We start from the raw sequence: 13,880 nt of genomic DNA on the forward strand, positions 1-13,880 counted from the left end.
TGTAGGTTTTTAAGCTGTTTATCGTTTCTGAACTTGGTTTGATCAAATTTCGACCAGGGAGTTTGAAAACTCTCGCTTCCACTGTGCTAACTCTGATGAGCTCTCTTTTATTATATTACATAGAGATGAAAATGCTGATTATGTAAGACAAAGAGAAATTGCTTAATTTTAAAGCTTTTTTCTAATATTTATTTTATTCAACGTATGGGTGATGCTTAGAATTAAATAAATGTAAAATTATTACTTTAACATTAAAATTTATTCCAACATTTCATTTAGAATTTATTTTTTATTAAATGCACTGATTCATATAACTTCCATAAAGAGCTTTCTGTCCTATTTATTCATTCAAAAACATAGGAGAGATTGAAAACCATATGCTTCTTTATTTTGCTGTTATGAAAACTGTTTAAGGGAAAAGTATTTATTAATAATAGGAGCATGAATATAAGTTAAAATTAAGAGTAATAAAAATATATGTATTTGGATTGATTGATAGTATGACATTTAACAATGTCGCATAACGAAAAACTCTAACGAAGGGTGCTAAATCAGGAAATAACCCCATTTAAATAACTTGAGATGAAAATCTCCAATTGTAAAAAAAAGAAAAAAATATTTTTCTATTTAAAAAGACATGTCTTAAACTTTATTCCTATTATTCTGCAATAAAAAAGCTAATAAATGCGTGGAAACTCTTAGGTGGTAAATCTGATTTTTATTTTTAATTTAAAACCTTCCCAAGAGGAAAAAAAGCATGCAATTTTTAGAGATTACAAAAATTTTCCATTATTAATAATAAACTGCTTCATTAAAACTGCTTAATGTTAAAGAGCTATTATCAAAAAGGCATCACAATAATTAGTGTCATGTAATATCATAAAATGCATACATGACATTATTATGGAAAAGTTGGAAAATAAAGTATTCAACGTTACTATTATTGTAAGAAAAAATAGGATTTAAAAATAAAATAGTGAATGCTATTAATTTTAGGAACAATGATAAATAATAAAAAGCAAAATGTATAAATTATGAAAAAATATATTATCTAAATACATTAAAAAATACACTTTGATGTATTTCTTAGAAATTCCCTTTATTAAATTTACTCTTAAATGCATATTTATTGCACAAAAGTGTAATTAAAATTACTATTACTAGGCTTGAATTAAAAACAAAATATTAAAACAACGTAACCAATTATTGATCGACCAATATTATATAGCGCCAAAACTTCTACGTAAAATCACTGAGCTGTCCATTTCTTGTAAGATAAAAAAGATTATTTCTTAAACAATCGTTAATAATGTAGATGGAAATATTATTTATGATAGATTGCAATATTTATTTCAAGATAATAAATATTTTACCATCTTTTTGATTCTACATTGAGCTAAATATGATATTTAAGCGTATGAGAAAGTATGTATCAATAAAAATAAATTCAAATAACAAATAAGTTATCTATTATTTGCAACAATTTTTACATTTACTAAAGCTATAAAGTTTCTTATTGCTAAAAAGTTTCTAATAAAGTTTCTACATCCCTTTATAATTGACATTAGAATGTTAATTCCTTACAACAAACCACTTCCACCCTACGTTATTCGAATGGAGGATTTTCCAAAATAACTTTCGGTGGTAAACTTTTCTTAATTTTAAAGTCTAATTTTTCTTGAATTTTAAAGTGATAACAGGTGCTTCATTAAAAGTAGAAATGTAGACTTTTCCATTTTATCCTGGACACAAAAATCGATTAAAAAAAAAAAAAACGGTATGGTCACTCGAAAAATATGTATGGCATAGTTTCTTTTAATTATTACCTTTTTTTTTTTTAAAAAACATGAAACCAATTGCAGTGATTGGTTCACCATTTGAGGGCGAACCAATCACGAACCTAAATAAAGAACTAAGAGGGCTCTTATAATTTGCTAATTGTTTTGAATGTTAATTAATAAATATTTTTGCTGTTATTACTTTATTAAATTTACTTCAAACGCAATAATGCTCGTCACATTGAAACCAATTATATTTTAAAAGACATTCTCGGTATTACCTGGTTTACGTTAAATCAGAATTCGCAATAAACGAGTTCTACTCCTTATTTTAATTATTTTTTTGCACTTGATTACAAATATTGTTCCGTAATTTAGCGTAATTGACGTGTTTATTCCTCCTTTTCCAAAAAGCTCTTTTCTTTGTCTTCAAAATACCGATTTTTGGAGCATTTTAAATCTTTAAATATTTGATTCGTTTTTTACCAATTTAACAGTGTGTAATTTAATAAAGAGAAAATGAATGCTTCCAACGTTATCCTTTTTGTTTACTCACATAAAAATCGTATATTTCGCCGATTGCAGCATGTTTGTAATGCTGAATGATGTTTGTAAATATTTCCTTGTATCGTGGCTACATACTTGCTTTATTTATATTTTTTCTTTTTTTTTCTCCTAGTGGCTTTATTATTATCTTGAATCTCTTCTGCTTCGCTGCAAATTGTTTGGAAACTATTTTTCTTGGTTCGAAAAATATTTTTAAATAAAATTTTGTAGAAAGAAATAGATATTTATTGTTTGTTTAATTTTTGTAGCAAAAAACAGATTTTCCCTTCTATTTTTCTACTATTCAGATGAAAAAACTATTTCGCGAATATTCTTAACAATATCATTTGTTAATGTTATAAGAAAATACCAATCTTAAGTTTTTAGTTTAAAATAATTTTATTATTTCTTATTTTAGCTTAAAATTATGTTGCCTTCCAGACGAATTCAGAAATTCCTTTGTCAGATTCTTCAATATATATTTCACAACTCGATTATTTTTTCTCGCAGGAGAGATAAAGAAGAATTTTCTTGAAGTAATATTTCGATATCTAATTACACGATTTACTATGAAGAGAAACTTGAAAAGTCTGTTTCTGCAATTTCAAATATATTTCAAATATAAATACAGTTTTCCTTTAAATTATTACCAAACTAAAATAATGTCAATATATGCTGTGCAAATATCTAACTTTACAAGCTATGAACTTTTATTATTTGTCAAAGGTGTGTTGTTACTATTTGTTGCAAGTAATTGTGAAAAACATCTGTTCAGGATTCTGCTAGATCAAACATGCAATAAGAAAAAAAAAGGCGAAGAACGAAATAAAAAAAGAAAGAAAAAAGTTTCAAAGAAAATAAAAAAAGTAAAAATAATAAAAATTATTAAAAATTAAAAAAAAAAAAATTAATTTTTGAAAAAGATAACAACAAAACTGATTGTATCCTAAAAATAATGCTTTCTAATATTGTATTAATATAACTAAAGCAAAAAAAAAAAAAGTACAAAAATGTGAGGAGCACCATAAAAAAAGAAAGAAAAAAACCGATCCTTAATAAAAGTTTTATCCAGTAAAAATCACGAAAAATTCAATAAAATACAAAATAAAACATAAATAGGAATATATCAGAATATAAAAGCGAGAACGATTGCTTAAGAAAAACTTGCCAAATTGATTTAAAAATATTTTCGTAATTAGGTGGTCAGATAACAAAATACGAAATGAAAGCGTCCCGCAGTGGACTGATCGTTAAGACACGGTTCTCAGCAGATCACCGAAGTCAAGCATCACTGACTACGGTCAGTGTGCTGGTGGGTGACCACTTTGATCAGTCTGCGTAGGGACCGAGGGTGTGCGGTATTGGTCCTCGTTAAACTGTTCTGCCGTAAAGTGCTCGACTTCGCGTGCAGGTCGTCGGGCTACCGAAGCGGGGGTGCCATCCCCTCTGCAGAGGATCAAAATTGTGATGGCATGTCTTCGGATCATCCTCAGGGATGTTTCCCAGTGGATGCCCATAGCCAATAGCCCATTGTGCAGCTCTAGTGCGACGCAAATGAACAACAACAACAACACAAAGGGCCATAAAAAGTCAAGATGAACCAGATAAGGCCAGATAAAGATTATTTTCTGAAGTTAATGGGCAATAATTCGTAGATGAAGTACGCATTAAGATAGTCCAAAGAACTTCCCAGCACCAGAGTGGTGCTATCCTTTTAGCGAATCAAAATCTCTAAATTTTATCAGTTGAATGACGTTTCAGTAAGATAAGAAGATCCTTGCAACCACTCCCTTTTGGAACCTCCCTTTAAAATCTCGGGACAACCAAAAATGCGTGTATTTTTCATATTTTCATGGCTAGATAAATCTGGGCCAATTCCCAACATTCCTGCTAGGGAAACCTACAATGTAATAGATGTAAAACTCCAGCCAATAATGTTTCCAATACTTAATATAACATAATAAAATGCCTTTTTTTTAAAATCTAAATCAGCCTAAGTCTCTGAAATTATCTATCACAGGGTGATCACTCCAAAATGAGCCTCCTTCCATCCATCAGAGAACTTTGTAGGAGGTACACCTGAGTGTGTGTATTTATGCATGTATATAAACTCATGTTTGTGAAAATTGCAACACCATGGAGGACTTATGCGAGTGAGCTGAAATTTTCAGGAAAGGCAAAGTAGAGCATGATATGCAAATGATTAGAATTTCAGATTCGCAGCACATGCGTATGCTGAGCAGCGCCCTCTGAACGGCTGATGGATCCGAATAAATAGACGGCTGTAACGAGGCGTGTATGGTTATCACTGGTTATCTGCTTGTGGTAAACGTTAGCTTAGTCGTTACTTATGCCTCTTCGACGAAAGAGAGCTAATTTTCAACAACTTACGGAGTTTGAACGGAGGAGAATCATCGGCCTTCGGGAAGCTGGATTATCTTATCGTGCAGTAACCGCTCGTGTGCAACGTAACAGCAGCACAGTGATGCGTGTTTGGAAGCAGTGGACGCACGAGTGTCAGACAACTCGGAAATCCGGGGGAGGACACCTGGTCCGTATGGCGCTGACGGACAGTACGGCTCCCTCTAGACAACTGCCAGCACAGTGACCAATATCTACAGGTGTTTCATTGTGTGCTTCATCAATTCGTAGACGTCTGCTGCAGCGTGGACAGCGCGCAAGGACTCCTTTATGCAGGATTCCCCTCACGCTAAACCGTCGCCGACTGCGACTGCAATGGGCCAACCAGCATAGGCGTGCTGATTGGCAGCGTGTCGTGTTTTCTGATGAATTCCGCTTTAATTTGTGGTACCATGAGGGTCGCATTCGCGTCAGACGTTATGCCGGTGAACGCCACCTTCCGGAGTGTTTTATCGAACGCCACAGTGGACGAACACCCGGAGTTATGGTCTGGGGTACCATAGCATATCATGGACGATCTCAATTGCTACGAATTGTGGGTAATCTGAACAGCAACCGGTACATCAGTCAAGTTCTACAGCCCTAAGCTGTTCCCTTCCTTCAAGCCTTGCCAGGCGCTGTATCTCAACAGGGCAATGCCCGCCCTCATATTGCTAGGACTGTTCAATCCTTTCTTGCATCGTGGCAGGTACAGCTTCTTCCTTGGCCTACGTATTCCCAGGATATCTCGTCGACTGAACATGTGTGGGATTTCGTTGGTCGGCGTCTCGCTCGTGCTCCTCGTCCTGTTGCTTCAACAGACGAACTTTGCGTACGCATACAAACAATATGGAATGCTCTTCCTCAGACAGACATTCGAAATTTCTTGACTACATGCCACGTCGTGTAGCAGCACTTATTGCGGCGGGTGTTGGCTACACAAAATACTGATTTTGATCTCTTGTTATTGTTTGTTTGCTTTGAAAGTTTAATCATTTATTTGTTATTTCATTTAATTATGACGATTTCTTCATGGTGTTGCAATTTTCACAAACAGGATTTTATATATATATATATATGAAAATGAAATATATATATATATATATATATATATATATATATATATATATATATATATATATATATATATATATATATATATATATATATATATATATATATATATATATATATATATATATATATATATATATATATATATATATATATATATATATATATATATATATATATATATATATATATATATATATATATCAAAATGAAGATAAAACAAAGAAAAATTTTTTTAGTAGATAATTTGAGCCACGGATTTGCACGAAATGGATTTGCACATGGAAAAATTAAACAAATTAGCAAAGAAATTATTTAGTAAATAATTTTGGTAAATACTTTTACTCGAAATGGATTTGCACATGGGAAAATTATATAAATTAACAAAGAAAATGTTTAGTAAATATATATCCACAAAAATATACGATTAATTTAATGATTTTACATAAAATTTTATTACTTTAGTTGGGTATCCTTTGTTTTTTATCAAATTTTGAAAGAGTTCATCGATTTGTTTTTTGTATAAATAAATATTGCTACATATTCTTTTAATTCTGTTCATTTCATTAAAAGTGGTATTTAAATAGATGCTCCTAGAAATATTAGAATTCCAAGTAATTAGTTTATTAATATTAAAATTAAAATCATTTCTTTTATCGTATAAATCAACAAAGCAGATATTTTCAACTTTTATAATACCCAAATCCAAAAAATTGAAATCAATATTATCATCATGATTACGAAGTAAGATGAATACCCTAATTAAGTCATCAATATATCTAAAAACAAATTTAATACTATGAGTATAATTTTTTTCATAATAATGCAAAAATAAGTTAGCTAAGAGAGATGAATAATTAGATCCTGGTGGTATTCCATCAATTTGAAGAAAAATATCCTTTCCATTGTAAAGATAATTATTAAAAAGACGAAAATTAGTCAGAATTTCCTAATAATCAAATTCGCAACAAAGGATATTTTTAAAATCATAGTAATAATTCAAAAGGACATCTTTTAGTTAGAGTGGAGATATAATCGTGTGAAGTGGGGATATAATCGCGTGGGCTGATAAAAAGATCATATCTTTTTTTATCCCGGTTTTTTTAAAAAAATTTCATCCTTTTTTTTAATTTTTTTAATCAGTTCTTTGTTATTTTTTTAATTATTATTCCCCCCCTTTTCATATGTCTATAATTTTCCTTTGTTTCATCTTCATTTTGAACTTATCTAATGAGTTCTGTTTACTTGCAGCTTATGCGCAATAAATGAAACTTCGTTTTCATAAAATGTCTTTGGTAAAGAATAGGTGTAGAAATTCAATTTTGGAACTTCAAGGCTGAAAACATACCATTGAATTATAATTAGATTTATATTTCAAAAGAGGAGTTATTTTTAGAATCTTGTCCCTCTTTCACTTCTATATTAGGAAGCATTAAATGATTATCGATGATGCGTAGAGTTACAAATTATGCACTGACTGAGCATTTTCGCATCCAAATCTGTAACTAACGCGAGAGCGATGGTTTTCGCATGTCTCCTGCCGAATAACGTGTTCCATAAAAGATCTGCCGAAACCACCCGGAGTTTTATCCACACCCCCTCCCTTGTGGAGTGGGGATGTGAACTGTTATAACCACCAGCCTACCTTTAAATAAACCTTTTTAGAACGTATTATGACTTACGACTGAATTATTCAAGCTGAATACAACAATGATAATAGGGATGTAGCCCTGTTATTATATATATATATATATATATATATATATATATATATATATATATATATATATATATATATATATATATATATATATATATATATATATATATATATATATATATATATATATATATATATATATATATCTGCATCCATATTTAACAAATATTTTTTGTCAAATAATTTAAATGAATAGTATTTTGTTAAAAAAAGCTGATAAACAGCTAAATTTCAATGGAAAGTGTATATAACACATACTAAGTAAAAGTATTTTAAAAATAAAAACAACAAAGTATATTTACTTACCAGAAAGTGAAACAACGTATTCTTCAGAAATACCACTGTTTGCTAAATGTTTTAATTCTTCTTAATTCAAAATATTAAATGATGTATTCTCCAGAAAAAAAATTAAACGTAAAATAAAAGCGGAGGCATAATCTATTTAGATCGCAGAACAAAACAATTTTATTTAGATTTATTATCGTTTGCTTTTTAAAATAAAACGATAAAAATTCCAGTTTATAGCTCGTACATAATTAAATAATAAATAACTCACTCAAGTTTAAGCGAAAACCATTCAAGTATTGCTTAAATAAGTACCAAAGTTCGAGTGGACGCAAAGCAAGAATTTCGCTCAAATCTAGATGTATTTCACTCAAGTGTAGTTAAAAATTTTTTACTCTTTTTTGTGCAGGGGAAATCACTCTTTCCTTTTAAGAGAGTAAGATCCTGTATATTCTTTGCGAAAACAAGTTTTTTAAATGCATAATGTAGTTTTTTTCATGGCTAATACCAATACCACAAACTTGACTCCATTCAAATTTTAAAATTTTCTTTTTTGAAAAAGCTCTGTTTAAAATGTTTACTTATAACACCAAGCGTTTTTTTGGGAAGTCAATTACTATGTTCATAACGCATCATCTCTAATCAGCGAAATACAAGAAATGGAATTGCTTTAAAAAAAAAAACAAATTTTCTAACAGCAGCGTTTTTAAAAGAGTAATTGACGGTAGTCAGTAATACAGGAGCCTTAAGTAATACTATAGACAGCTTTTAAAAGATGATGTAAAAAACGTTGTGTTTTTTCGTCTCGTTCTCGTATGCGTAAATTTGCGCCACGGGGAAGATCATATTCCATGTACGGCTTCTGCAGAAGTAAGGAATATAGAGCTATCAACAGAGAGGAACCTGAGCAGTACAGTCAGTCAGGTAGAAAATCATTTTCATGCTGCTACTGGCAAACGAATCCCCCGAAAATCTGTAACCACCATACACGCTTGCTGATCTGTTGTGTGCATACCATCGTCCAGATGTTCATTGATGTCTTTAGCGTCGAAGTTGGAGCGAAGAGGCACTATTCTTAGATGTGAGTCTCTCGTCTGAATGTCGACGCCTAATGATCTGACGTAAGATTGGTACTGTTCTATTGTCGAGCAAAGAATCAGGAAAGGGACAGATATCCTACACGTAGTGTCATGGCATTATGATTAATGGCTCATTGTGTGCGTCTCACTATGCGCTTCTAACCGGCACTATGACTGGCCAACGTTGCATTAAAGATATTCTTCTATTTCGTGTTCGTTTGTTCCGTGGTGCTGTCGATGATAAATTTGTTTTTATGGGCGACAACGAAACATGTCACCGAACAGTCGCTGTTGATGAGTGTGTATAGAGCGAGAATAATCAATGCCTTACATGACAAGCACGATCTCCAGATCTGAATCCCATTGAAAATGTGTGGGAAGCTTCGGGGAGGAGTGTTGCTAGTTGTGAAAAGTATCCGTAGTCGACAAAAATATCCATCATTATTGTTTACTAATATAAGTGTTTAAAATACAAATGTGGTTGTCGTTTGATGTTTCGGTAAAAAGGGAAGATTAATCTATACAACCTAAATTTTTGTATCAAAATCTCGTATTGTTGTCTACAGTCTTCAAATTCTTCTTGGAGTTGTTGCTAATTTTTAAACGATTTTTGTCTGATTTACTCCAAAACATTCGAACGGAAATTTTATTGCTAACAAACTAAAAGATTTTTGTAAACGAAATTGTGTAAGTAAGTAAAAATAATAAATACAATTTTCCTTTAAATTTCACATTCGGTATTCCTTTTTTATATTATCAACTAGGTATAAGGTTGCTTTCCACCACTAAGAAATTTCGTGAAGAAAATTACTTATATTTTTATTTGAATGGCAAAATAGTCCTTTAGATCTAACAACAAAAATTGAAAAAGCAACAGATGAATATTTTTAAAGACTATAAATGAAATTTCGTGCAAAAATGGTTTTGAATACAAAGACAATCATTTAAATTTGCTGAAAATAAAATTGAAGCAATTTGAATAGTTTTAACATGCATGTTGCGATTTCATTCAGTCTCTGGATTTAGCTAGAGATGAATTTTGAAAACTGAATCATTCACATGTATTGGGGAGGGGGGGGGGACAAAGCAATCTTAATTCAAATTTACCAAACCAAGAATCCATAACTAACTTAAACTGTACACTATAAAATAATTTTATTTTGTTGCCACTTTTACAGAAGATGAACAAGTACAGAACATTAAGGATTGAAAATCATCAACTTTTTTTCAAACGTGGGCTGATGAAGTGAATTATATGGAAGAAATTTTAGACTTTAAATTCTTCATTACTTTCCATTTTCAATACATTCACTTCATAACTAACACAAACTGTTTCCCAATCTGTTTGTTTTAACCAAAATATTTATGCATTATTTTTAAAATTCTCGCTATATCGATTATGACACATCTTCTACGATTGATGCAAAGGTTGATAAGCAAATCTGTCTGGTTGAATAAGATAGAAAATAAAGAAACTTTCAATTTTATATTCTCTTTATTTCCAGAACTGGAATCTGAGCGACGAAGATTCACGAAATTGATTAAGTTTTTTATATGGATATCAGTTACCCTCTTTTCCGTTAACATTGCGTAAACGCAACAAATTTTGTAATAAGTACGTGTCTGGAAAAAACGACAGTTGAATCTACGCTTAAAATTGATCATTTCTAGTGATAGACAACTACTTTAGATTTTCTGATCGAAATATAAATACTCATGTCATAACACAGCTGCCAACTTCTATAGATTTGAATTTATGCTTCACTATTTCAGTCTTAATTTAATCAAATAATGTTATCCACCATTGTAACTACTAAATTAAAAAATAAGTATAAAAGTGTGCATCATTTGATTCACTGTTCATATAAAACATAAAAAATAATACTGTATGATAGTACCCGTACATCACACAGAGTCGCAGAAATGAAACAAATACATAACAATTGGGAAGTATTCTGAAAGTGATAACAAACATGTTTTTGAAACATCATGATTGGAATGTAATAAAAAAGTGCTTACAGAAACATTTCTACAAATAATATTCCTGTGCAACACGGTTCATTTTGAAAAATTGAAAAATCTTGGTTCATTTTATTTTAAGTAAAAATGTATTCTTTGACTAATCCACTCTTGGTTCACTTTTTTCTATTTCTTCTGTGCTTTTAGTGTATTCTATTGTTCAGATAGATATCTATTACATAGACAGATTTTACACTGGATAATACCCTACTTTAACGCAATTTTTTTTTACCGTTAAGGTGCGTATAAGTATAGTTTAAAACTTGTAGGTAAACTAAGCTTTTCTTATCCTAGAGCTTATATTATTAATAATTATCAATAAAGTTTTTATAAACTAATATAAATTCAATTAAAAAATCAATGAAACCTTTAAATAAAAATGCATTCGAGCAGTAATTTATATGCGGGCAAATTATAACATAAAATGTAAATCTGAGACTTCAAAACAGTAGTTAATCTTTTTCGAATAACATTAAACGACGTGAAAGTTGTTTTAGCTGGCAACGCCATTAATTCGGTTCTCCGAAAAAGGGGAAAACTGATCTCCTGAAGATTATGTCTTTCGTTTATTAATATTTGTTGACACTGATCAGACAAGCGGGAAAGCAAGACGGAAAAGAGGAAAAACTGGTAGTAAAACTACTTTAGTTTTAACTAGTTTTCGGGAGAAGTAAATCTATGCACTTCAATAAACTATTCAACAATGTCTACGTTTTCTTGAGAAAAAAGCAGTTTTATGTAGGGGAGAGTCGGGTAGCCCCGCTCACTATCAAGTCAATGGGTCATCGGACATTAATTGTTATATTAAAAAAAGATTATTTTCAAAGTTTCAAGTATTTATGCAGCTGTTAACATGGTAAACAATAGTTTCGAAAATATGTTGAATACAGTAGTCATGAAATTAAGAAAACTTGGTTGAATGTTTCGATTAAACTTCATTTTAATACTAAAAAAATAATTTTTTCTATATATACAGCATTAAAGTATGTAGTCTTAAACTTAATTTGCACAAAGAAAGAAGTTTATATGTGAAAAATTGTTCGAGTAATTACAAATTTACAAAGAAATTGGATTTCGGGTAGCCCCGCTCACATGAATGTCGGGTATCACCGCCCAATTTTATTTCGTCGATAAATGTACGGTTGCAAAGATTATTATTTTATTGCTTCAAATTTGAATGTTACATGAATTTTTAACAACAAATATTGTTGTTATGAAATGATTGTTATTAAATGATAGAATTCACTAAAAGTATATAAATATGTAATAAATAAAATTTTGTGAAATTTTTAATAATTTTGTGATAATAATGATAAACGAGGTTTATCTATTGTCAATACATTGGTCATTTTCATCTACACCTGAAAAAACAGTCAAAAAACATAATTTTTGTAACTGGGTGGGGCTACCCGACACATTTTGAAAAGAGCTCAAAACATGTTTTCTTAAATTTCTATTTTTTTAAGTTAAACTATTCTTTTTTTGGTTAATTCTTTTTGCATTATTTAATTGGATGATGAAACAATAGAAACATACAAAAGTATTGATTATTACTCAATATTATACAGAAATATAAGCAATACTCCTTAAGTGGGCGGGGCTACCCGACTCTCCCCTATATGCTATAATTGTAAAAAAAATCTCGGAAGTAACAGAAATTTAATTTCTCTCGAAAAAAATAGTAGAATGAAATGTCTTTAGTACCAGATTTTGCTTTTTTCCGTCTTGGTATTTTCAGTCTTTCAGCCCAATGACCAGTGCTCAAATTTTTTGAAAATCCATTGAATTTTTGCTTAGTGCGGTTTCAGGTGCTCACGAAATTTCAAAAATTTATATGAACAGTTATCAAAGTAATTTTTATTTCATTAATACGAAATGAGAATCTCAAAAGTTTTTTTTTAAAAAATTAAAGAAAAAAATTTATTATCCCTTTAATTATTTTAGAATAATATTGCGTTAAGTCTGCTTAACATTTACTGGCAGACTCCCTGACCGAGCCGCATCGCATGCCAAGCGCTGTGCAATGCGTGGAGGTAGCGGGATATATTTTTCCCTCCTTCTATTTGATAAAGGTTTATAAGCCTAAATTGAGCACACAAGCCTGCAAATGTATGTAATTCCAATAAATAAATAAACATTTACTGACCTGATTTGCGCAGCTTAGAAATTCTTTAAAAGTAGTTACATACTTAAAAGTATTTATACCTGATAAAAATATATCCTTTCGTTTATCGTAATGTTAAAAATTGTAGTTAAAAATAATTGTATTGGGTGATGTATACTCATGGAGATCTATTGGGACCGAAGAGGATATACCCTAGATATGTAATGCATCCATTTGTAGTGAACTAAAATAGAAATCTTTAAAGCTAATAATAATTTTTGAATTACTTTTATTAGAGGCCCATTGTGGAGCTCTAGTGCAACGTAAATGAACTACTACTACTTTTATTAGAGCTTTAATTCATGAAACATTTTTATCTATTTATTAGTTTTATTTGTTTGTAGTGTGGTGGTTAAAATTCTTTTAAGTTTATTTTATTGAATAATTAATACTTAACTTTTTTTAACCCCTAGAAAAAAATATTTTCCGAAATTATTCCGTAGCAGGCTTTAAGATAAAACAAAGGGAAAAAAACTGGTAGTAAAACCATTTCATTTGTCGCAGGTGTTTACGGAGAGCTTTGCTATCTAGGCTCGCTTATTTATCTTTTCTGTTCACCGAGGGTCAATAAAATGGCATTAAGTGGATTGATATTCTTTCGTAAGAAGGATTTACAATTTAGTTGCGCCAAAACAAATTAGAAATATGAACAACGAGTCACACATTTTCAAGACGTGGCTACAATAATTTTACGGATAATAATTTTTGTTAAATTCAATTAAGTGGTTAAAAAAAGAAAATAAAAATAACTTTAGAACAATAAAATAAATTTAAAATGAGCGATCTATACTCATGCACTTACATAATAAATTCTA

The sequence above is a fragment of the Parasteatoda tepidariorum genome, chromosome 4, assembly GCF_982258835.1.
Source record: "Parasteatoda tepidariorum strain Cologne lab strain chromosome 4, Ptep-v5.0, whole genome shotgun sequence".
NCBI lineage: Eukaryota > Metazoa > Arthropoda > Arachnida > Araneae > Theridiidae > Parasteatoda > Parasteatoda tepidariorum.